The sequence below is a fragment of the Phyllobates terribilis genome, unplaced genomic scaffold (genome assembly GCF_046119375.1).
Source record: "Phyllobates terribilis strain yellow unplaced genomic scaffold, ASM4611937v1 Scaffold_3__8_contigs__length_932513732, whole genome shotgun sequence".
NCBI lineage: Eukaryota > Metazoa > Chordata > Amphibia > Anura > Dendrobatidae > Phyllobates > Phyllobates terribilis.
In genome coordinates, this window is record NW_027362763.1 from 709,099,497 (window position 1) to 709,123,943 (window position 24,447).

Sequence of the window (24,447 nt, forward strand, 5' to 3'; positions counted from 1 at the left end):
CATTCTGGTACCATTCTTTATTCATGGCTGTGTTTTTAGGCAAGACTGTGAGTGAGCCGATTCCCTTGGCTGAGAAGCAACCCCACACATGAATGGTTTCAGGATGCTTTACAGTTGGCATGAGACAAGACTGGTGGTAGCGCTCACCTCTTCTTCTCCGAATAAGCTGTTTTCCAGATGTCCCAAACAATCGAAAAGGGGATTCATCAGAGAAAATGACTTTGCCCCAGTCCTCAGCAGTCCACTCCCTGTACCTTTTGCAGAATATCAGTCGGTCCCTGATGTTTTTTCTGGAGAGAAGTGGCTTCTTTGCTGCCCTCCTTGAAACCAGCCCTTGCTCAAAAAGTCTCCGCCTCACAGTGCGTGCAGAAGCACTCACACCAGCCTGCTGCCATTCCTGAGCAAGCTCGGCACTGCTGGTAGTCCGATTCCGCAGCTGAAACAGTTTTAAGATACGGTCCTGGCGCTTGCTGGTCTTTCTTGGGCGCCCTGGAGCCTTTTTGACAACAATGGAAGCTCTCTCCTTGAAGTTCTTGATGATGCGATAGATTGTTGACTGAGGTGCAATCTTTGTAGCTGCGATACTCTTCCCTGTTAGGCCATTTTTGTGCAGTGCAATGATGGCTGCACGTGTTTCTTTAGAGATAACCATGGTTAACTGAAGAGAAACAATGATACCAAGAACCAGCCTCCTTTTAAAGTGTCCAGTGATGTCATTCTTACTTAATCATGACTGATTGATCGCCAGCCCTGTCCTCATCAACACCCACACCTGTGTTAATGGATCAATCACTAAAACGATGTTAGCTGCTCCTTTTAAGGCAGGACTGCAATGATGTTGAAATGTGTTTTGGGGGTTAAAGTTCATTTTCTGGGCAAATATTGACTTTGCAAGTACAGTAATTGCTGTTAAGCTGATCACTCTTTGACATTCAGGAGTATATGCAAATTGCCATTACAAAAAATGAAGCAGTAAACTTTGGAAAAATTACTATTTGTCTCATTCTCAATACTTTTGGCCATGACTGTACAGTGCATATAAGAAGGTTGAATTTCCCCTGTAACTGAGGCTAACAGTATATGTCAGCCTCAGTTGCAGGAAAAATCGCAAAAAAAATAAAAAAAAAATTAAAAAGATGTCTAAATGTCTTTTCTAAAATCAGAGCACAATGTTAAAATAAAAAGAAAAAAAATAATAAAAAGAACACCTTTGTTAATCCAAACCATTGATTCTAGTTCTGCCCCCAAAAAGTCAAAACTATAGATCCCATATATAGCAATGACCTTAAAGAGAAGAACACACAAATCAGAAAAACATTTTAGTGGCCCTTTGTGCAATGCACAAAGAAAAGAGAAAAAAAAGACAAAAATGTTTCCATTTTTATCACAAAAAAATAAAAAATGCTAGTATGAAAAAAAAAAGAAAAGGTGTGTCTGGTCATGAACATAGAAAAATCCCAGTTTTGGAATGGTTAATAATAATAATAATAATAATAATAATAATAATAATATTATATTAGACCTTAGTGATGACATTTTCTGAGTAGATGGAGGGGTCCTCATTCATCCCTTCCAGGGTGCCCAATCACATAAATATGGTATATAGCTTATTTCAGTATGACATTATGAAAAAAAAATTATTGTCAAATATACAAAAAAAAAATTTTTGTGAGCCAAATTATTTTTTTAATGTTTCTGATTTTTTATTTTTTTTGCTTTTGCCTTTTTTAGTTTTTTTTTTGTACAACAGCACACAGGCTGCACATCCCATGTCGACATGTAAAACTGGTACACAGTGTAATCAAATAGAAAGCACGGTGTCCTGCCGATCCCTTGAGAGATGCGAGGACTGACAGTTAAATGGAGTCCTCTGGGATACGCTACTTTGCATTGCGTGTTTAGTGACAATGATGCCTTGGTCTAGCTGAGCTGTCCATAGTCCTTTGACAGTTTTGTCAGACGTGTAACATCAAAACAAAAGCCGGAAAAGTGAAAACTTGTCTAAACTTCACCAGTAGGCAACAAGGGAGAGACAGGCTTTGTTTACAGATGTCCGGTCTAAACTTCAGGCCAATGAGAGGAAAACTTCAAAACTATTAATTTATTGCTTTTTTTTAATTGATTTGTACTTTTAATTACTTTTTAGAATTTAAAATTACAAAAATATCTTGTATAGATAGGGGAGGACAGACAACTTCTTCCATGGCGTAAAAGAAACTTTTTGGGGAAGTTATTCATTGTAATATACTGCAGCTGGAAATCATATAGAAATTTAGTCTTTTAAGTAAAAATTAAAGAGGCCTGACAAACTGATATAAAAGCAAGTTATTTTTTTAAAGGGATTGTCTGTGACTTTACCTGTTACACACCTGTCACCGGTATCTCAGGATCTGCTTCCTTCACCTTGGCCCGCTGCTCTCTGTTGTGCTCTACGTTGGGCTTTGTAGGTGGCCCGGCATGGCTCAGTGACGTTTTTTGTGCATGAAAATATACAGTGTCAAAACACCACCAAATACTGATCATGGGAACTTAGACTGAAAGAAACAGTGTTTCTTCCTGCTCGGTCAGAATGTGAAGGCTGCAGACAATCAGCATCTGCTAACTGGCTGCAGTGGTCACGTGATGTTACCCACTGGGAAAAGGAGCAAGGAGGCTGGCGGATGACACAGCACAGAATGTGAAGATACTGCCCCATTTTTTCTTACCTTTTCCATTATCTTGGGGTCAATAATGAGGTGTTGTACAGTAGCAAACAACCTCTTTATGGACTGTACTCTTACAGAGAGAAAAGCTTAGCCTTAAATATGCTTCACGGCATATGTACGGCCATTTAAATGCAAAGCTTGGCTACCAGAGACTGCTGGGCACCATGACGGTCTGGTCCAGGTGGTTACTCAATCTAGTTGTCTAACTAGAGCAATAGTTACTCTCCGAATGGAAAAATAACTAAGAAACATATACCAAGAAGTAAATTAAATTCTCTTCTACTCCCACAAAAAATTATCCCTTTATATGTGCAGTGCATTAGCTCAAATCCAATCATTTCCGAATAAAACACATCACAGAAGGGATGTCTGAAAATGGCAGAAACTACTCTGTGTGTTGAGACCCAACTCATCCATCAGTTTACGGTAGGTATGACTAGCATGTGAGCCGGTATAAGACATATGTGCCAACTTTTCGGTTTTTGCTTCTAGAAATAGGTTGAGTGCACTCAAATTATTCTCTGTTGACCATACCCCCATTTTGGAGCAGTGCTGTGTTTCATATCCCATCAAAAGAACAATTGACCATCAGGACTAATGATGTCAAGGACAGCAAACCTTCCACAAATGCTTGTTTCAGGGGGTTTAGGTGACGCCTTGGAGATTTATCAGCTCCTTCGGGAATCCAGGAGGTCTTGTTTTTTTTTGTGAGAGTTGACAAGTATGGTCTATATCGATGTAATGATATATACCGATCAGTCACATGTCCTTCTCTTGTCACCGAAACAGCTCTGACCCTTTAAGACATGGACTGCACAAGACCTTTGAAGGTGTCCAGTGGTGTCTGGTACCAACACACTAGCAGCAGATCCTTCAAGTGCTGTAAGATGGGGCATTCATGGACACCATTTTCCATCACATCCCATAGATATGACCGATCAAACTAAGATATAGAAAAATTGGAGACAAGTCAACATCTTGATCTTTTTCATGTTCCTCAAAGCATTCTTGAATATTTTTTTAGTGTGGCGTGTGGCATTTGCAGTTGAAAGAGAGCATTGCCATTATGGAACACGGCTGCCTGAATGGAGATACTTGGTCTGTACAATGTTTGGATTATTGGTACGTACCACATCCACATGAAACCAGACTCATGGATGTCTCCACTGGTTTGTCTTCAACCACACTGCCATCTCTTACCCAAAGTGACGTAGACGTATCCGGATGTCCACATGTTGCAAATAAAAGTTAAGCACAGCCAGCGACATGTTGCACTCTCTACAACGCTGCTTACTTCCCTCCTCTACTTGACCCCACGCAATCCGGACCTTCATGAAGATCATGAAGAACCTTCATGAAGGTCCGGATATAGGACCAACACGTTAATACTATGGATTCATTGGAATGCATGAATAAATATTCATTTTTTCATTTCATCCATCTGAGTGCCGAGTTTTCATCTAAGTTAATTCAGACCAGGCCACCTTCTTCCACTCCATGGTCCAGTTCTGAGGCTCATGTGCCCTTTGTAAGTGCCTTCAGCAGCGGACAGCATGCACTAAGCTTCGTCTAGTGGTGGCTGCAGGTAACCAGAATGCTATATTTTAGCTCTGCAGTAAGCAGAGGATTTGGAGCTCTTAATCAGTAAAATAGAGCTCTGACTGCAATAAATATACAATACAAAATAAGTCAGCATGGAATTTTAAATGTATTTAGCTAAAAGGGCGAAAATTCACTTAGACAACCATGGAACAAAAGTTGCCCGCATGACCTTCTCTCTTCGCACATCTAGACCTTTCATTAAAGATAAACTTCCATCGTTTTTACTCAATTGTTTTGCCAAGGTATGACAAAGCTGAAATCAGAGACCGAAGCCCCCTGAGGTAGAGGTGATTCACGAGTTTAAATCTAAAGCAGAAGGCCATCATAATTCAGGAGGCGCAGGGGGCTGAAGATGTGCAAGTCTTTCACCATAATTGAAATTGACCCATCATTCTCTGCTTGCCATGGGGGATTTCTATAACTTCAATGGATCTTCAAGCAAGAAGCCAAATCCGATAAACATGATATTATTCCAGAAAAAAAGAACTATTATTCCCACCTGTATAGAAATTAATAAGTGGAAGAACGGCGGGCTCGTCAGCTGAAGGTTGGTTAGGGTCTTAATATGCATGGAAGCGGAGCGGGTAAACGCATACATAATAATACCGCCACATAAGAAAAAAAGCTTTTGTGTTCCGTCTTGTGCCTCACAGGAACATAGCAATCATACAAAACAATGGACGCCTGACATTGCAGACATTTTATTATGTATTCAGGTGTTAGTATATGTTTCACATTATTGTAAGTAGACATGCAAAATGTAACATATTGGGGCAGATTTATTAAAACCAGATGAATGTAAAACTATTCTTGAGTACTGCAGCTCCGATCACATTCACTATTAGTGGAGCAGAGCTGTAAATGGCCAGAAGACCGTGAACTGGTTAGCACGGTGGCTCCTGGGGTCCTGGATTCAAATCCCACTAAGGACAACATGTGCAGGAGATTATCTGTTTTCCCTCTGTTTGCATGGGCTTTCTCGGTATCCTTTCAAAGTCATACTGATAGGAAATTTAGATTGTGAGCCCCAATGGAGGCAGTGATGATAATGTCTGTAAAGCGCTGGGGAATATGATGGCGCTATATTAGCAAAGCATAGTAAACAATACGGCACCACGTATCAGCTGATCTCTGGGTGATGGATACCTGGCACCCCCATCGATCTAATATTGATGACCAATGTTAAGAAATGGTTATCAATTCCTAGGTACTGAGCCATTAATCTCTTAAAGTCAGGTTGTCACTCACAAAATGCTAATTAATCTAAACTGTCATGTTCCCAAACACTATTACTGAAAGTGCAGCTACTGGGAGAAAATTTACTTTATTCCTCCCATGAGCCGCCGACTTTCAGTCATCGGGGCTGTGAGTGATGGCTATAAGGACACCCCGACAATTTGGTTTTAATAAGAAGAAATATTTTTTATTCTGAATCTTCAGGATAGGTGGCAACTTGTTTTAATTGGAAAACACATTTAATTTTAAGACAGCCCTTTCCTTTAGGACTGCTCGCTTATGCTCGGACACTGAGCATTCAAGTATCACAGGATAGGAAATTCCCGGGCTGCAGTCAGGTTTACTGGGTCAAGATATCTGAATGGTTTCACACAACACAAGAGGACATTTCTACTGACACGGCACGTTATCTCTCGAGCTGCTCATTTGGATGGTAATGAAATGAAATACGTTCGACCACAAGAAAAAAGCAAATGACTCCATTGATCCTTCTAGACAGCCTTCGATATCGGCTCTCCAAAGGTCAATCAACCTTTATAAATTGCCTGACCTCGCACCATATCTATAGTGAGTAGTAAAAGAACGTCTTATCTCAGTGAAAGCATTAAAATACCTTCATTTTCCGCAGCGCTTTACAGACATTATCATCACTGTCCCCATTGGGGCTCACAATCTAAATTCCCTATCAGTATGTCTTTGGAGTGTGGGAGGAAGTCGGAAAACCTGGAGAAAACCCACACAAACACGGGGAGAACAAACAAACTCCTTGCAGATGTTGCTGTTGGTGGTATTTTAACCCAGGACCCCAGAACTACAGTGCTAACCACTGAGCCACCGTGCTGCCTAATGAGACAAACAGTGTTCAACTGGACTCCATTTGCAATTGGACTCACTTTTTTTTTCCGACAAAGTCTGTCCTTCCATCCGGGCACAAGAACATAATCTACTACATTCTTGCACTCATCAGTACAGATGGATACTGTAAGGAAAAAAAAAGAAATAGAGTTCATTTGAACTCTGCATGTCTTATTGTACTCTAGGGCTTCCTTGGAGCTTCTGTCTGAATTCAGTCATTGGAAGATTCAAATGGAACATTGAATATATAAAGTGTGAAAAAATATAAGTGTGAATGGGCCTTCAAGTGGGGATGAATCCAAAAAGTTGATAAATATAGCGTCGGCGTCTCTGCCTCCTGCCGGGCAGAGACGCCATTCCCCTCACTGCCGCGGTCCCGGTCCGGTGTTCTCCAGCTCCCCGGCTGCTGTTGCGCGCAGCGCGCGCTGCTTCCCGTGTACTGTGCTTAGGGCGCGCGCGCGCTCCCTCCCTATGAAAGGGGCCGCGCGCCGTCCTAAAAAGTCCCCGGCCAATGGCCGGAGGACCACTCCTATATGAAGCACCTCCTCCAAAATGGAGGTGCCTGTGCAAGGTTGTTGTTTGTGTGCTAACACTCTCCTCAGCCCTCAGGTTCCAGTGCCCGCCAGCCTGTCTATCAGCCGTGCCCGCCAGCCTGTCTATCAGCCGTGCCTGCCAGCCTGTCTATCAGCCGTGGCCGCCTGCCTATCTATCAGCCGTGCCCGCCTGCCTATCTTCCTGCCGTACCTGCCGGCTTGCCTACCCGGATCACCTGTCAGGTTACCTGCTGTACCCACCTGCTTGCCTACCCGGATCTCCTGTCTGGCTACGTGCTGTGCCCGCCGGCTTGCCTACCCGGATCACCTGTCTGGCTACCAGCCGAGCCCGCCTGCTTGCCTACCCGGATCACCTGTCAGGCTACCTGCCGTGCTCATCCACTGTGCCTGTCAGCTTCAGCCATCTGATCCGTGGGAGTCACCTGCTCTCACACAAGGTGGGTCTCAGAGTGGCACCTGGTCCACCTGCCCGGTCCCTCCCTGGTTCACGGAGTCGATTAAGCCACCGTGTGGCCAGGGTCGGTCCGAGTTGGCACTTAGTTATGCCCCTCTGGTCCCTCCTTGCATCTCAGCACAGAGGTTCCACCACCCGGACCCGGAACAATAAAATTCCAGCTCCTGGTGTAAAAATGTCATTCCTTAATTGAATCATAATTAAACACCCAATGTAGCCATGTGCTGTGGTCATGAGCAGAGCCTAAGCGTTTCGGGTGTGTCTACCCCTATACATAGCCTTACAATTAGAGATGAGCGAACGGTTCGTATTGGACAGTTAGTGTCCGGTGCTAAATGTCGAACACAGACTTCTCCCGGAAGTCCGTTGCAATGTTTGACGTTCTGGGGGAAGTCCGTTGCAGAGAGAGAAAGAGAATTTTCCACTTCAAAAGCTGGGGTCCACATTGTTTTCAATGGGGTTCAGGGTTCTGGTTCAAGTTTGGGTACAGATCTGGTACCTAAACTTTGGAATAAAGTTTGGTCAGGTACCAGAACCTGAACTCTCATGAGTCCTACTACTCCAAGCTCCAGGAGATTCTGTGTCGCCGATAATGGGATCCTGACTCCTGCCCTTCTCTAACATTAGGTGCTAGACAGGTGAGCTGTAACCAGTCTTCCCAAACTCCATTTTTTAAAAGGGAGTCACTTCCTAGAAATGGAAAGCGTAAAACCCCAACACTCGTTCCCTGGACACTGGGGCTAATATCTCTTCAATATTTTAAAGGGGTTGTCCACTACTTTGACATTGATGCCCTATCCGTAGCATAGGGGATCAATGTATGATCGTCCGGGGTCCCAGACGCGGCACCCCCACTGATCAGCTGTTATAGGTGGCGGTGGCCACTGGCCAGGAGTTCTTGCCCGCGCTGCTTGGCCGTCAAGTTGCAATGGCTGGCGCTAATTACTGCACATCTGCCTACCATTCAACTGAATAGGAGGCAGACATGCAGAACCCCGAGGCCACTGCAACTTGACAGCCAAGCACCGCAGGTAAGGACTTCCGACCAGCGGCCGCTGTCGGCAACCGATAGCAGCTAATCGGCGGGGTTGCCGCGTGAGGGACCCCGGACGATCATACATTGATGCCCTATCCTAAGGATAGGGCATCAATGTCAAAGTAGTGGACAACTTCTTTAAGCCTTTTTAAAAACCAAAGAAATATTACAACATATCACATACATCAAAAATCCATCTTGTACGCAACTGTAAGCGATATCCACGTAATTCACCATTGTCTGCTTTCATAAAAGACGTGCAATGTCCGCCAACACTGCGCAGGAGAGGAAGCCGACAGGAATGGAGTTCTGAGATGGAAAGATCTCACTGACTACACAAGCGGCCTTGTAAAATATTTAACATTTTCATCGCTTTGAACATTTATCAGGCATGTGTATATTATTAAAACGCTTGTCAAAGCTCCACCAAGCATCAATTTTAAATTAAACCCACGTATTAAATGTAGTCTCCGATAAGCGGAAGGAAAAATGTTCTAGTCCAAATGTGGATTTTTCTTTCCTGTGATTACAATATTTTTTTTTTACAAATCCCAAAATGCGTGAGTGCATTAAAAGTTATAACCCAATTTACCTTAAAGTAAATCTCTACCTTTTAACTTTATGTCGTTCTTAGTCCAAAATGTTACTGCTGATTAATTATTTTTCTATATGTTTAGAGTGAATGGACCTAATTTTTTTCTGGTACAGTGCTCCAAATCCCCTGGAATCATAACATTCTGCTTCTTGCAGCCACCACTAGAGGGAGCATTGGAGCTTACTGCATACTGCTTTAGGGTAAGTGCAAACGTTCAGGATTGAAGCAGAAAATGCTGATGTGTTGGCAGGAAAAACACTACATAAAATCTGGTCGTTTTTCCAGTGTTTTTGCTGCGCATTTTCTGTATGACCGTATCAGTCTGTCCCATAGTTCTGGAGGAGTTTTAGCCCTCTCTTCTTTACAACATTGTGTAAAGAGAACCTGTCATGTTGTACATACAGTTCAATTTGTGGACAGCATGGTATAGAGGAGAAGAAGCTGAGCAGAATGATATACAGGCATAGGCGGATTATAATGAGGGCAATCTGGGCTACCGCCTGTCTATGGCCAGATTGCCCTCATTATATGTGCGGCACGCGGCACATACCGGCAGACAGTGGCGGGGGGGTCTCCGGACCGCTCCCCCAGCAGCGGCGCACGGCCGCTACTTCTTCTTCGGCCGGGCCAGCACTGCAGCAGTTAACTTCCCTGTGCTGGCCCGGCCGCGTCACAGCTAGGAGACCGTGTCTCCTAGCTGTGATGTCACGCAGTGCGCGTCCGGCCTGCACTGCTGCATCGGAGAGGAGTAGGAGGACTGGAGCCGAGCCGGGGGATGGTGAGTGTGTGTGTGTGTGAATGTGTGTGAGAGTGTGTGTGATTGAGTGAGTGTGTGTGCGTGTGTGTGTGTGCAGGCAGATATCATTGTGTGATGTCTGTTTATATGTATTTTTGTGTTTCAAATGTGTTTATGCGTGTATGTATGTATATGTCTGTATATGTTTGTGTGTGTGCGTGACTGCGTGCGGCCTCCTGCTGAGTATAGATGGCGCCGTGCGGCGTCCTGCTGTCTCTGGGGGGGGGGACCATGCGGCCTCCCGCTGTGTATAGATGACGCCGTGCGGCCTCCTGCTGTGTATAGATGGCGACATGCGGCCTCCTGCTGTGTATAGATGGCACAGTGTGGCCCCCTGCTGTGTATAGATGGCGCCGTGCGGCCTCCTGCTGAGTATAGATGGCTACGTGCGGCCTCCTGCTGAGTATAGATGGCTACGTGCGGCCTCCTGCTGTGTATAGATAGCTACATGCGGCCTCTCGCTGTCTATAGATGGCTACAAAGTCATGAAAATACAGAAAAATCTTTAAATGAGAAGGTGTGTCCAAACTTTTGGTCTGTACTGAATATATATACAGTACAGACCAAAAGTTTGGACACACCTTCTCATTTAAAGATTTTTCTGTATTTTCGTGACTTTGAAAATTGTACATTCACACTGAAGGCATCAAAACTATGAATTAACACATGTGGAATTACATACTTAACAAAAAAGTGTGAAACAACTGAAAATATATCTTATATTCTAGGTTCTTCAAAGTAGCCACCTTTCGCTTTGATGACTGCTTTGCACACTCTTGGCATTCTCTTGATGAGCTTCAAGAGGTAGTCACCGGAAATGGTTTTCACTTCACAGGTGTGCCCTGTCAGGTCTAATAAGTGGGATTTCTTGCCTTATAAATAGGGTTGGAACCATCAGTTGTGTTGTGCAGAAGTTTGGTGGATACACAGCTGATAGTCCTACTGAATAGACTGTTAGAATTTGTATTATGGCAAGAAAAAAGCAGCTAAGTAAAGAAAAACGAGTGGCCATCATTACTTTAAGAAATGAAGGTCAGTCAGTCCGAAAAGTTGGGCAAACTTTGAAAGTGTCCCCAAGTGCAGTTGCAAAAACCATCAAGCGCTACAAAGAAAATGGCTCACATGAGGACCGCCCTAGGAAAGGAAGACCAAGAGTCACCTCTGCTTCTGAGGATAAGTTTATTTGAGTCACCAGCCTCAGAAATCGCAGGTTAACAGCAGCTCAGATTAGAGACCAGGTCAATGCCACACAGAGTTCTAGCAGCAGACACATCTCTACAACAACTGTTAAGAGGAGACTTTGTGCAGCAGGCCTTGATGGTAAAATAGCTGCTAGGAAACCACTGCTAAGGACAGGCAACAAGCAGAAGAGACTTGCTTGGGCTAAAGAACACAAGGAATGGACATTAGACCAGTGGAAATCTGTGCTTTGGTCTGATGAGTCCAAATTTGAGATCTTTGGTTCCAACCACCGTGTCTTTGTGCGACGCAGAAAAGGTGAACAGATGGACTCTACATGCCTGGTTCCCACCGTGAAGCATGGAGGAGGAGGTGTGATGGTGTGAGGGTGCTTTGCTGGTGACACTGTAGGGGATTTATTCAAAATTGAAGGCATACTGAACCAGCATGGCTACCACAGTATCTTGCAGCGGCATGCTATTCCATCCGGTTTGCGTTTAGTTGGACCATCATTTATTTTTCAACAGGACAATGACCCCAAACACACCTCCAGACTGAGTAAGGGCTACTTGACCAAGGAGGAGAGTGATGGGGTGCTACGCCAGATGACCTGGCCTCCAGTCACCAGACCTGAACCCAATCGAGATGGTTTGGGGTGAGCTGGACCGCAGAGTGAAGGCAAAAGGGCCAACAAGTGCTAAGCATCTCTGGGAACTCCTTCAAGATTGTTGGAAGACCATTTCCGGTGACTACCTCTTGAAGCTCATCAAGAGAATGCCAAGAGTGTGCAAAGTAGTCATCAAAGAAAAAGGTGGCTACTTTGAAGAACCTAGAATATAAGACATATTTTCAGTTGTTTCACACTTTTTAGTTAACCATATAATTCCACATGTGTTAATTCATAGTTTTGATGCCTTCAGTGTGAATGTACAATTTTCATAGTCATGAAAATACAGAAAAATCTTTAAATGAGAAGGTGTGTCCAAACTTTTGGTCTGTACTGTATATATATATATATATATATATATATATATATATATATATATATATATACACACACACACACAGTGTATATATATATATACACAGTGGGTATGGAAAGTATTCAGACCCCTTTACATTTTTCACTCTGTTTCATTGCAGCCATTTGGTAATTTTTTTTCTCATTAATGTACACTCTGCACCCCATCTTGACTGAAAAAAAAAAACAGAAATGTAGAAGTTTTGGCAAATTTACATACCCCGGCAGAATTTTTCCCTTCTTGGCCTTGTTTCAGAGAATATGAATGATAACAAAAAACTTTTTCTCCACTCGTGGTTATTGGTTGGGTGAATCCATTTATTGTCAAACTACTATGTTTTCTCTTTTTAAATCTTAATGACAACCAAAAACATCCAAATGACCCTGATCAAAAGTTCACATACCCCAGTTCTTAACACCGTGTATTGCCCCCTCTAGCATCAATGACAGCTTGAAGTATTTTGTGGTAGCTGTGAATGAAGTTATCTATTTTCTCAGATGGTAAAGTTCCCCATTCTTCGTGGAAAAAAGCCTTCAGTTCCTGTAAATTCCAGGGCTGTCTAGCATGAACTGCACTCTTGAGATCTCCCCAGAGTGGCTCAATGATATTGAGGTTAGGTGTCTGGAGATGGCCACTTCAGAACCTTCACTTTGTTCTTCTGTAGCCAATGACAGGTCGACTTGGCCTTGTGTTTTGGATTGTTGTCATGCTGGAAAGTCCAAGTACGTCCGGTGTGCAGCTTCCAGGCTGATGAGTGCAAATTTGCCTCCAGTATTTGCTGATAACGTGCTGCATTCATCTTTCCTTCAACTGTTACCAAGTTTCCTGTGCCTTTGTAGCTCACACATCCCCAAACATCAGCGATCCACCTCCATGCTTTACTGTAGGAATGGTGTTCCTTTCATCATAGGTCTTGTTGACCTCTCTCCAAATGTATCGTTAATGGTTGTGGCCAAAAAGTTCAATTTTGGTCTCATCACTCCAAATTACCTTGTACCAGAAGTTTTGAGGCTTGTCTCTGTGCTGTTTGGCGTATTGTAGGCGAGATACTTTGTGGCATTTGCACAGTAATGTCTTTCTTCTGGCAACTCGACCATGCAGCCCATTTTTCTTCAAGTGCCTCCTTATTGTGCATCTTGAAACAGCCACACCGCTAGTTTTCAGAGAGTCCCGAATTTCAGCTGATGTTATTTGTGGGTTTTTCTTTGCATTCCGAACAATTTTCCTGGCAGTTGTGGCTGAAATTTTTGTTGGTCTACCTGACCGTGCATTTGGTTTTTACAGAGCCCCTGATTTTCCATTTGTTAATCACAGTTTGAACGCTGCTGACTAGCATTATCAATTCTTTGGATATTTTTTTGTATCCCTTTCCTGTGTTATATAGTTCAACTACCTTTTCGCGTAGATCCGTTGACAATTCTTTTGCTTTCCCCATGGCTCACAATCCAGAAATGTCAGTGGCTGGATGAAATATGCAAGAGTCTGTCTGGATCCCAGAAACTCACTCAGCTTTTATGCACACACACTGATTACAAGCAAACAGGTCACAGGTGAGGATGCTACCTTTAGTAGCCATTCAAACCCATTTGTGTGAAATTCTGTGCAAATCATGGTATGTGAACTTTTGGTCAGGGTCATTTGGATGTTTTTGGTTGTTGTAAAGATGTGCAGTTGTGGATTTTAATAATCACCTAGGCAGGTTATCGATGCAATTAGTTTTATTCCATAAGACCACGGTGAACAGCAATTCCAGGTAAATGTCCAACAGGCAATTCTCTTAGTCCTCGAGTTTCCAACCTGGGATCAGTAGTTCCACTGCCCCGTACCAGGTGATACCCACTGTCCCCCAACTTTTGGTTGGCCCACAGCTTTTTGTATCTCCCACCGGTATATTGGCAGTCACAGCATATGCTCCTTCGGATGATGGATATCACGACCGCAGCCCGTGATATCACCCAGCTCTCAGTCCAACTAGCAATGAATCTTCCCTTTCTCTTGCACAGGGTTCAGCCCCCTGAATCGGCAGAAGAGCTCACCCCTCCCCCAGCTAATTGTGCCTTAGTGGAGATATTTTCTCCAGTGGAACCCATCCCCTGGATTTGCATGTGAGACTACCTGTGGTGACGGAGAGAACAATGGCCCAAGGTCTCGGAGATATGGTCACTGAATGGAATAGATACCTGAGGTTGAACTGATGAGCAAACAAATCACTAACAAAACACAGCAAGCAAATTTCTAACAAAACACAAAATTAAGATTGACGAAAAGGAGTGCTCAGTGCTGGAAAAGTATTTAGAAAGTGGCCAGGTCCTCACAGTTGTCATTAAGATTTAAAAAGAGAAAACACAGTAGTTTGACAATAAATGGCTTCACCCAACTAATAACCATGAGTGGAGAAAAAGTTTTTTTGTTATCATTCATATTCTTCTATAACTTTTGAGCACAACTGTATATATATATATTTATTATGAACTTGGTTACAGGTATTGGTTGGTAGAGCAACAGGAGAGTTATTTTTTTATCCATGAGATATTTCTACAGTGGCATGTAAAAGTTTGGGCACCCCTGGTCAAAATTACTGTTATTGTGAACAGTTAAGCAAGTTGAAGATGAAATGATCTCTAAAAGGCCTAAAAGTTAAGAATGACACATTTCCTTTGTATTTTAGGCAAAAGAAAATATTGTCATTTTTTACATTTTAAAAATGACAAAAAGCAAAATGTGCTGATGCAAAAATATGGAAACTCTTGAGAGATTTGTGTGCTCAGATAACTTTGACCAAGGTTTCAGACCTTAATTAGCCTGTCAGGGTTATGGCTTGTTCACTATCATCGTTAGGAAAGGTCAGGTGATGCAAATTTCCCAGTTTTATAAAAACCCAGCCTCTTCTAACCTTGTGCCAAAAAACAGCAGCCACTGGTTCTTCTAAGCAGCTGCCTAGCACACTGAAAATGAAAATGGTGGGAGCCCGCAAAGCAGGAGAAGACCATAAGAAGATAGCAAACAGTTTCCAGGTTGCCCTTTCCTCAGTTCAAAATGTAATTAAGAAATGGTAGTTAACAGGAAGAGTGGAGGTCAAAATAAGGTCTGGCAGACCAAGCAAAATTTCAGTGAGAGCTGCTCGCAGAACCCCCACTTGACTGCAAAAGACCTTCAGAAACATTTAGAAGACTCTTGAGTTGTGGTACATTGTTCTACTGTTCAGAGACACCTGTGCAAATATGGCCTTCATGGAAGAGTCATCAGAAGAAAACCTCTCCTATGTCCTCGCCATAAACTTTTGCTGACGTTACGTTGATAAAGCAGCAGCTCCTCTTCAGCTCTGCTCTGTTGATTGGTAGTGAATGCCGAATGTCTTCCTGATTGACAGCTGGCTCACTGCTCCATAACTGTCAGGAGACGGCAGTCAATCAACATGATGCCAGCAGTCACGCCCATCAATAGAGCTGGAAGAGGGAAAGCTGCTCTATTTATGTGGAGCAGCTGAATTGCCGGCAGGAGCGATCAATGATTGCCCTGTGCCAGTGCTGGTTACAACAGGCAGGTAGTTAGCAACTACCTATCTGTTAGTTTTTAGAGCTACAGTAAAAAGAAATAGTCCTAGATAAACCATTTATGGTTAAGTGCACATGTAGTGGTTTTGATGCGTTTTCGCTGTGTTTTTTCAGCGCGGAAATGCATCAAAAGCGCTATGTAATCCGTCATTGCGTTTAAATACGCAGCATGTTCATTGTATGCAGAGTTTCCCGCCCATTGACTTTAATTGAACTGCAGCAAACCCGCAGTTATAAATATATGTGCGGATTTGCTGCGGTTCTTTGACTAGTCAATGGGTCAAATATGCTGCAAAAGCACACAAACATTGGTACCCGGGTCGTCTGGGGAAGACTACTTCTCCCATCATCCGACTGCCGCTCCCGCTGATAACATGCTCACTCGTCTGGCGTCACCCGGTGTCATCGCGATTTTCCCCAGCGTCCTGATCCCTTGGCGGCCGGTGCTACACTGACGGGAGTGCGCTCGCTCCCGGCAGTGTACATTGCTGCACTGCCAGGACCTGAGGTCACGTGAGCTTTCAGCTGAAGATCAGCTGAGAGCTCTGGGACCTCACTTTACGGCACCGGTGCTGTGTGGGAACATTCTCAAGAATGTTCCCATGTACCACTGATGCTGAGGTCACCGGGGCTGATCAGCTGATCTTCAGCTGATGAACCCAAGTGACCCCACGCCGGCAGCAGAGCAATGTACACTGACAGGAGTGATTACACTCATGTCAGTGTACATTGCTGTCTTCTCCAGCAGTAACATCAGTGATTGCTGATGTCACTGCTGTAGAAGTGACCCGGATCGCAGAGGGACAATCTGGATTACATCGTGACGGCGGACAGGTGAGGGATATGGTTGTTTATTTTATTTTTTTTTTACAGAAGATCGAGGGATTCGGGGACTGGGCGTATAATAAAAAAATTATTAAAACCATGTGTCATTTTATTTCAATAAAATACTTTATTCTGGCGGTGTCTTTTATTGAAAAAGTGGCGAAAACTTTACTATGGGTTAGTCTTAAAGACGTCCTCCATTACTAACCTGGGCTTCACGTCAGCCGCCAATACAAGGCTGACATGAACCCTAACCCCAATACCCCACTCGCCACTACTACACGGCAGTGGGAAGAGCGGAGTCTAAGGGCCAGATTTGGAGCATCTTATGGATGCGTCATTTCTGGGACTGCTGAGGGGTGATATAAATAGCCGTGAAGGGGGCTAGAATTCATGGCCCAATCCCTGGCTATTAATATCAGTCCGCAGCTGTCTGTTTAGCCTTTTCTGGTTAGATTTCATAGGGGGGCCCTAAGTCAATATTTTTCCCCCTGTAATCTAGCCAGTAAAGGTTAAGCAAACAGTTGTGGACTGTTATTAATAGCTAGGGAAGATTTTTGGCTAATGGCCCCTTCCCTGGCTAATAATATCAGCTCCCAGAGGTCGGCTTTCCCTCTGCTGGTTATGAAAATGATGCGGGAACCCACGCCATTTTTTTTTTCATTTTAGGCTCTGTGCCCATGATTCAGACTTAGCAGTGCTTTGGACGCATATTTTTGCAGCTTCCAAAACGTTGCATTCTATTGAAAGCAGGTTAATCCACATGTGTTCACTCAACGATGCGGATTTAGCGCATTCTATACATTCTTGTGGTCAAATTTCTGTTGCAGAGACTAGCGACTCTGCAAGAGAATTTGACATGCTGCGGTCCTGATAGACGCGCTGCATGTCAGTGTCCACTGGTGATCCGCAGCCTCAGATGCACGCATAGTGGACATGGGATTTCTAGATATACCATCTGGACACTGGATGCTGTAACATCTGGACACTGCGAGTTTGACGCTGTATAAACATGCAGCGTCAAACCTGCAGCGGCTCCTGATCATGGGCACATACCCAAACTCACCCGCAGCTAGTCAATTTCTGTAGCGGGCACGCTAGTCTCCGCTGCAGATTTTGACCGATTGAAGTGCCATTATATGCGGTGAATCCGCAAGTATTGACAACAAAGTGTGGCATTAGAACACCACGTTTTGGATGCAGCAAAAATACACTGCATATTCGCTGAAACAGCAGAAATGGCATGAATGGAAAAGCTAATGAAGATTGGGTATATGGGATTAGCTGACACATAGCCCTTTTGTTTGGTGATGACAAGGTGTCAATCAGACCCATTCAATACCAAACCTAATTAAACTAAAGTAAAGAGTTAAATAAACACACAGACACAGAACAAACACTTTATTTGAAATACAACAGACACATTCTTAAATTAACCAATATACTCACCCAAGTTCTGACAGTAATCCAAGGGTTAAAGCAATGTACCACGTTTCTTTTTTCAAATAACTTTATTTAGCTCCAAAAAGCATTCATTGATGTACAAAAATGCATTTAAAAACACTTCGAAAAACGCATCAAAAATGGGTAAAAAAATGCGTAAAAATTGCGGCAAAAAGCACGTTTTCTTTTCTGCAGCATTTTTCCTGCCAAGGAGATGCAGAAACGCTGCCGAAATTTTTGCTTCAAATCCTGAACGTGTGCACATAGCCTAGAGGGGTTATACTCATATGTGCTGCCTGTAGCGGTGGGGCATTTCAGAGCCCTGTTCTTGAGATCAGTAAGGTTTCAAGCGGTCAGATCCTAACAATACGTAAGTTATCGCCTATGTTTTAGATAGGTAAGAAATATTAATTACAGGAAAGACTCTTAAAAAAAAGCATATACCTCCAATAGGTGGCACCAAAGATACAAGTATCAGTCCTGAGAGGAGAACTTCTTTTGCATACGTTCCTTACGAAAAATTGAGAGTCATTACCCTGAGTTGACCCATTAGTAAACACTTAATGTGTAGCGGTTGGTGAGTAATAATATGCATTTCTATATTTTCTAAAGTTCTTTGGAGATACAATGTATAGCACAGCAGCTCACGCATTCATGATCACGCTTTCATTCTCAGCTTCTTCGCCCGTCTTTGTGTGGGGGTGGAAGCTCAGTTGAGTCAGTCCCATGAAAATTTTAGATTCCTATCTAGCACAGCTGGAGAAAGCCACTTAGAATTTACAGGCTTTTTGAAAGTATAGTCCTTCTAAACAAATGCCGCATTCACCTCGTGTTTACTGAAGCATTCATAAAGCCTATTCATAACATAGCAGTGTGGGCAGAGAATCAAAGCCGGCTGAATAGCACATCCTGCCTTTAACCTACCAAGGAAGGAGCGGCCGAGGAGAAGACGTTCTTTCTGATTGTTTAAAACTAAGGGGTGACAGAAAGTGCTAAAGGCAGAAGTTTTCAAATACGTCCTGTTAAGCTCACCACTATTAAAGGGGCTAATCCAAGACTTCAGTGTCTTTAGGGTCAGCCATCAATATTTGATCAGTGGAGGTCCGACACTCGGCATCGGCACAAAAAGCTGTAGAAGTGGCAAATACTGCAGTACCGGTACAACAAATGAATGACTGAGTAGTCATTGAGGCACCAAGCAGCATTATTACCTGTTCTAACAACTGCATCCAAAACTTAAAGGGGACATTTTCATGCCAAATTGAATCCGCTCCGCCGGAATGGGCGTAGTTGAAGAGGAGCCTGGCTGGGACAAGGTGTGGCCATGTCTGCACGTCCAATTTATTAAAAGTGAAGCCATCTTCTATGCTAGAAATGCAACCCCAGTCCCTGTCGAATCAGCCACAGACACTTAAATACTCCAGTGCTCTACAAAGAACCTATCTGCCTACGTCACCGACTCTTTCTGATGCAACATAGAGCACATAAATAGTAAGACACACTCAAAAACATATAGTGCTGTTGGGGGTTCAGCTCTCTGGTAGCCACGTGGATACGCACAGGCACGTGGTTTTTAATATCAAAACAGAATCAAATTTATTGTTCATATTATTATTGTTATTCTTTATAGCGCTAAAATGAAAACAGTCCTTTCTTCAGCACAAATGAATAACAAAACAGTCCTTTCTTCAGCACAAATGAACAAAACAGTCCTTTCTTCAGCACAAATGAACAAAGCAGTCCTTTCTTCAGCACAAATGAACAAAACAGTCCTTTCGTCAGCTTAAATAAAAAAAACAGTCCTTTCTTCAGAATAAATGAATAACAAAACAGTCCTTTCTTCAGCATGAATGAATAACAAAACAGTCCTTTCTCTAGGTAAGGCAAAGTAAATTGCACGGTCTCACCAGCTTGGTATTACAGGAACCTCTCAGCTGCAGTATAGACTATGCACCAGCTCTGTTTTTCTCCAGCCTCAGCACACTACTACCTAACCTAGACCTGGTGCATTTTAGTAGGTCAATTTGACCCAGACTGGAGTATGGGAGCGACCTATCCCACCCAGGTTCTTTTGATCACTCCTAAATCCCGGAACCAAAATCAGGTCAAAGTTAAAACCATCTCAGTAACACATACCTGCCATCCAGGACCTTACATCCTGATTTCCTACAGGACATACACATTACAGACACATAACTTACATACAGCTGCTCCCGTCATGCTTCCTCCCGGTTCCACTCCAGTCTGCCCCAACGGAGCTGCCCATAACAGGTTACAACAGCTGGGAAGAAGAACTTAAAGGAGAACTTAAACTAACGGAGCAAGTACCCGCTGGCCCTTCCTATCTGTCACTCTGATAAAAATCAGCAGAGGAACAATCAGAGGAAAAGTATAATTGGAACACATCACTACTTCTGCATTTTTGACCCACTCTTGGTTTTGGCTTACAAATACTGATGTAAAATACTGACCAAATACTGAAAGTGTGAACATGGCCTTAGGTACATAGTCTATACACTCAATGTATAGGGGTGGCAAACCATTTGTAGTTAAAATTCTCAAAGTACAATAGGGGCTAGAGCAGGAATGCCAAAAGCTGCAATATTCACATTTTTAAGGGACACTTTTGTAAAGAAAAAAATTCCCATATTAACAAACAGTATGCGATTATATTATGGAAAGGGTAGTTTATTTTCTTTATATATAGAGTAACTCTATGTGAACAACTTCCTATCTGGGGTCTTCACCTTTCTCCCGTTGTGCATGATTATCACAGCAGTGAGGGAATCACTTTGCAGCTTTCTGCCTGACCCAAAGTCTGACTCTGTGCAAGTAAAATAACCGGAGAGACAAAAAGGCACAATAGGGTCTTATCTGTTAAAACAAAAAGTGAGAACAATGCAGTGTGCGATCACCTGGCAGGGTTGTGACAGTCACAACCCCTTTAGAAAGCCAATAAAGGCAGCTGCAGGACCACCAAGTAGATCGGATGCAAATGATGAGGGATGTGATGTTTGAATATTTAGGAGCGCGGATTTACAATGTATGATCGGAGGAGCGTTTCGAGGTGTTCAAACCTCTTCATCATTGTGGTTTTGTCCTGATGAGGATGTTTGAACTCCTCGAAACGCATTGACGAAATAAACCGCATTGATACTTCATCTGGTCTCCGATCCTATATTGGATATTTAGCAGCGCGGATTTACAAGCACCACAACTCTCATCATTAACATCAAAGTCTGACTATGAGTTAGGAACGGTGAATAAGTTAGAGAATCACTCCGACTTCCCAATATGTCAGGCTTTGATATTATATAGGGACCTGTACTAATCTACTGAACCTTGGGGCGCTCTCTGTATATGAAAGAGAGCTGGGGTGCATCAGACTGATAATGTAAGGAGCCCTCTTTATAAAATGTAAGATCTCTATGATCACGGCAGTTCACACCAGACAGCTGTAATCCAGCTTTTCCACTGGTCTGATGATTACGCCAAAAACTGGGTTACAGCTCGATGATATGTTCACAGACTGCTGCTGATGCTAGAAAAGCTGGGTTATAGTTCAGTGATGATACTTTGTAAGACTGCTGCCAATGCTGGGAAAGCTGCTTTGCATTTCAGCAATGAGGCTTGCTGAAGTTTCTGCCAGTACTGGAAAAGCTGGGTAGCAGCTCAGTGATAATATTTTCTGAGGTTACTGCTGATGCTAGGAAAGCTGGGTTGTAGCTCGATGATGGTATCTTCTGAGATTACTGCTGTTGACTTTTTCTCCATAATTCCCTGTCTGTCTTTGTCATGTTTGTTAAGTCTCATCAGTCGTTTTTTCCAATTCTCCACCTATTATCATAATGAGACTACATTACTGCAACAATAATTGAGATTACTCTGCTGTCCTTTTCAGGCCCTTTAGTTTTTTGGGATTACTAGTTACAAAAACAATATTTTGTGACTACTTTTTAAATGCATAATACAACTGAAATAGAAAACAAATACAAAAATTCTAAAAAAAAAAAAATGTTTTCCTAAAAATTGAACTGTTCTTTCAACAAACGTTTCATAAATCATCATTACAGGCTAATATAAGAAAGTTTTCAAAATATATTATCAGAGAAATCAGCTTACTTCCCCTTCTTTCCCCACTTATCAGACACTTCATTCTCTCCCCCTGCCTCCTCTTCATTCTCTCCCCCTGCCTCCTCTTCATTCTCTCCACCCTGCCTCCTCTTCATTCTCTGCCCATGCTTCCTCTTCATTCTCTTCACCCTGCCTCCTCTTCATTCTCTCCCCCCTGCCTCCTCTTCATTCTCTCCACCCTGCCTCCTCTTCATTCTCTGCCCATGCTTCCTCTTCATTCTCTTCACCCTGCCTCCTCTTCATTCTCTCCCCCCTGCCTCTTCATTCTCTCCACACTGACTCCTCTTCATTCTCTCCACCATGGCTCCTCTTCATTCTCTCCACCATGCCTCCTCTTCATTCTCTCCACCCTGCCTCCTCTTCATTCTCTCCACCCTGCCTCCTCTTCATTCTCTCCCCCCTGCCTCCTCTTCATTCTCTCCCCCCTGCCTCATCATTCTCTCCCCCGCCTCATCATTCTCTCCCCCTGCCTCCTCTTCATTCTCTCCCCCTGCCTCCACTTCATTCTCTCACTCCTACCTCTTCTTCATTCTCTCACCCCTGACTCCTCTTCATTCTCTCCCCCCTGCCTCCTCTTCATTCTCTCCCCCCTGCCTCCTCTTCATTCTCTCCACCATGCCTCCTCTTCATTCTCTCCACCCAGCCTCCTCATCATTCTCTCTCCCTGTCTCTTCATTCTCCCCCCTGCCTCCTCTTCATTCTCTCCACGATGCCTCCTCTTCATTCTCTCCCCCCTGCCTCCTCTTCATTCTCTCCACCCTGCTTCATCATTCTCTCTCCCTGTCTCCTCTTCATTCTCTCCCCGTCTCCTCTTCATTCTCTCCCCCTGCCTCCATTCATTCTCTCACTCCTACCTCTTCTTCATTCTCTCCCCCCTGCCTCCTCTTCATTCTCTCCCCCCTGACTCCTCTTCATTCTCTCCCCCTGCCTCCTCTTCATTCTCTCCACCATGCCTCCTCTTCATTCTCTCCCCCGCCTCCTTTTCATTCTCTCCACCCAGCCTCCTCATCATTCTCTCTCCCTGTCTCCTCTTCATTCTCCCCCCTGCCTCCTCTTCATTCTCTCCACGATGCCTCCTCTTCATTCTCTCCCCCCTGCCTCCTCTTCATTCTCTCCACCCTGCCTCATCATTCTCTCTCCCTGTCTCCTCTTCATTCTCTCCCCGTCTCCTCTTCATTCTCTCCCCCTGCCTCCATTCATTCTCTCACTCCTACCTCTTCTTCATTCTCTCCCCCCTGCCTCCTCTTCATTCTCTCCCCCCTGACTCCTCTTCATTCTCTCCCTCATGCCTCCTCTTCATTCTCTCCCCCCTGCCTCCTCTTCATTCTCTCCACCATGCCTCCTCTTCATTCTCTCCACCCTGCCTCCTCTTCATTCTCTCCACCCTGCCTCCTCTTCATTCTCTCCCCCTGCCTCCTCTTCATTCTCTCCCCCCTGCCTCCTCTTCATTCTCTCCCCCCTGCCTCCTCTTCATTCTCTCCCCCCTGCCTCCTCTTCATTCTCTCCCCCTGCCTCCTCTTCACTCTCTCACCCCTACCTCTTCTTCATTCTCTCACCCCTGACTCCTCTTCATTCTCTCCCCCCTGCCTCCTCTTCATTCTCTCCCCCCTGCCTCCTCTTCATTCTCTCCCCCCTGCCTCCTCTTCATTCTCTCCCCCCTGCCTCTTCATTCTCTCCACCCAGCCTCATCATTCTCTCTCCCTGTCTCCTCTTCATTCTCTCCACCCTGCCTCCTCTTCATTCTCTCCCCCTGCCTCTCTCACCCCTACCTCTTCTTCATTCTCTCACCCCTGACTCCTCTTCATTCTCTCACTCCTACCTCTTCTTCATTCTCTCACCCCTGCCTCTTCTTCATTCTCTCACCCGACTGCTCTTCATTCTCTCCTCCCTGCCTCCTCTTCATTCTCTCCCCCGCCTCCTCTTCATTCTCTCCCCATGCCTCCTCTTCATTCTCTACCCCCTGCCTCTTCATTCTCTCCCCCCTGCCTCCTCTTCATTCTCTCCCGCCTGCCTCCTCTTCATTCTCTCACCCCTGCCTCATCTTCATTCTCTCCCCCCTGCCTCCTTATCTTGTTATTTATTCTGAGAAAAACAGCCGTATTATACTCTAGAAAGAAGGGATGGGGAGTATGAATGAGGAGCAGCGAGAAGAAACAGGCAGAGGGAGAAATCTAAAGATCGAGGTGAGCTTTCTAACAAGTCATGTACCTCACCCCAGAGCGGATTCACAGACACACAGCTCAGCTCTGCTGTATAATATTTTCCACTTACTGCTGTTACTTGTCTGTATGCTAAAAAATGAATTAAGAGCAGGATTCCTTCTCTATGTGCTGTGTAAGGCAGAGACCATTGCAGCTTGTCTCTTCCCCACCAGCTCAGAGTAAATTGCAAACTAGAGATAGAGCCTGTAGAGGAAAAAACTAGTGAAAATGCAGGCTATAAGTCACATAATGGTCA

At 44.0% G+C, this 24,447-nt stretch overlaps 1 protein-coding gene across 4 annotated transcripts in view; it reads right to left on the reverse strand.

The window, feature by feature from the left end:
- HHAT (hedgehog acyltransferase) overlaps positions 1 to 24,447 on the reverse strand; it is a 411,417-nt gene that overhangs the window by 301,938 nt on the left and 85,032 nt on the right. The window lies entirely within an intron of this gene.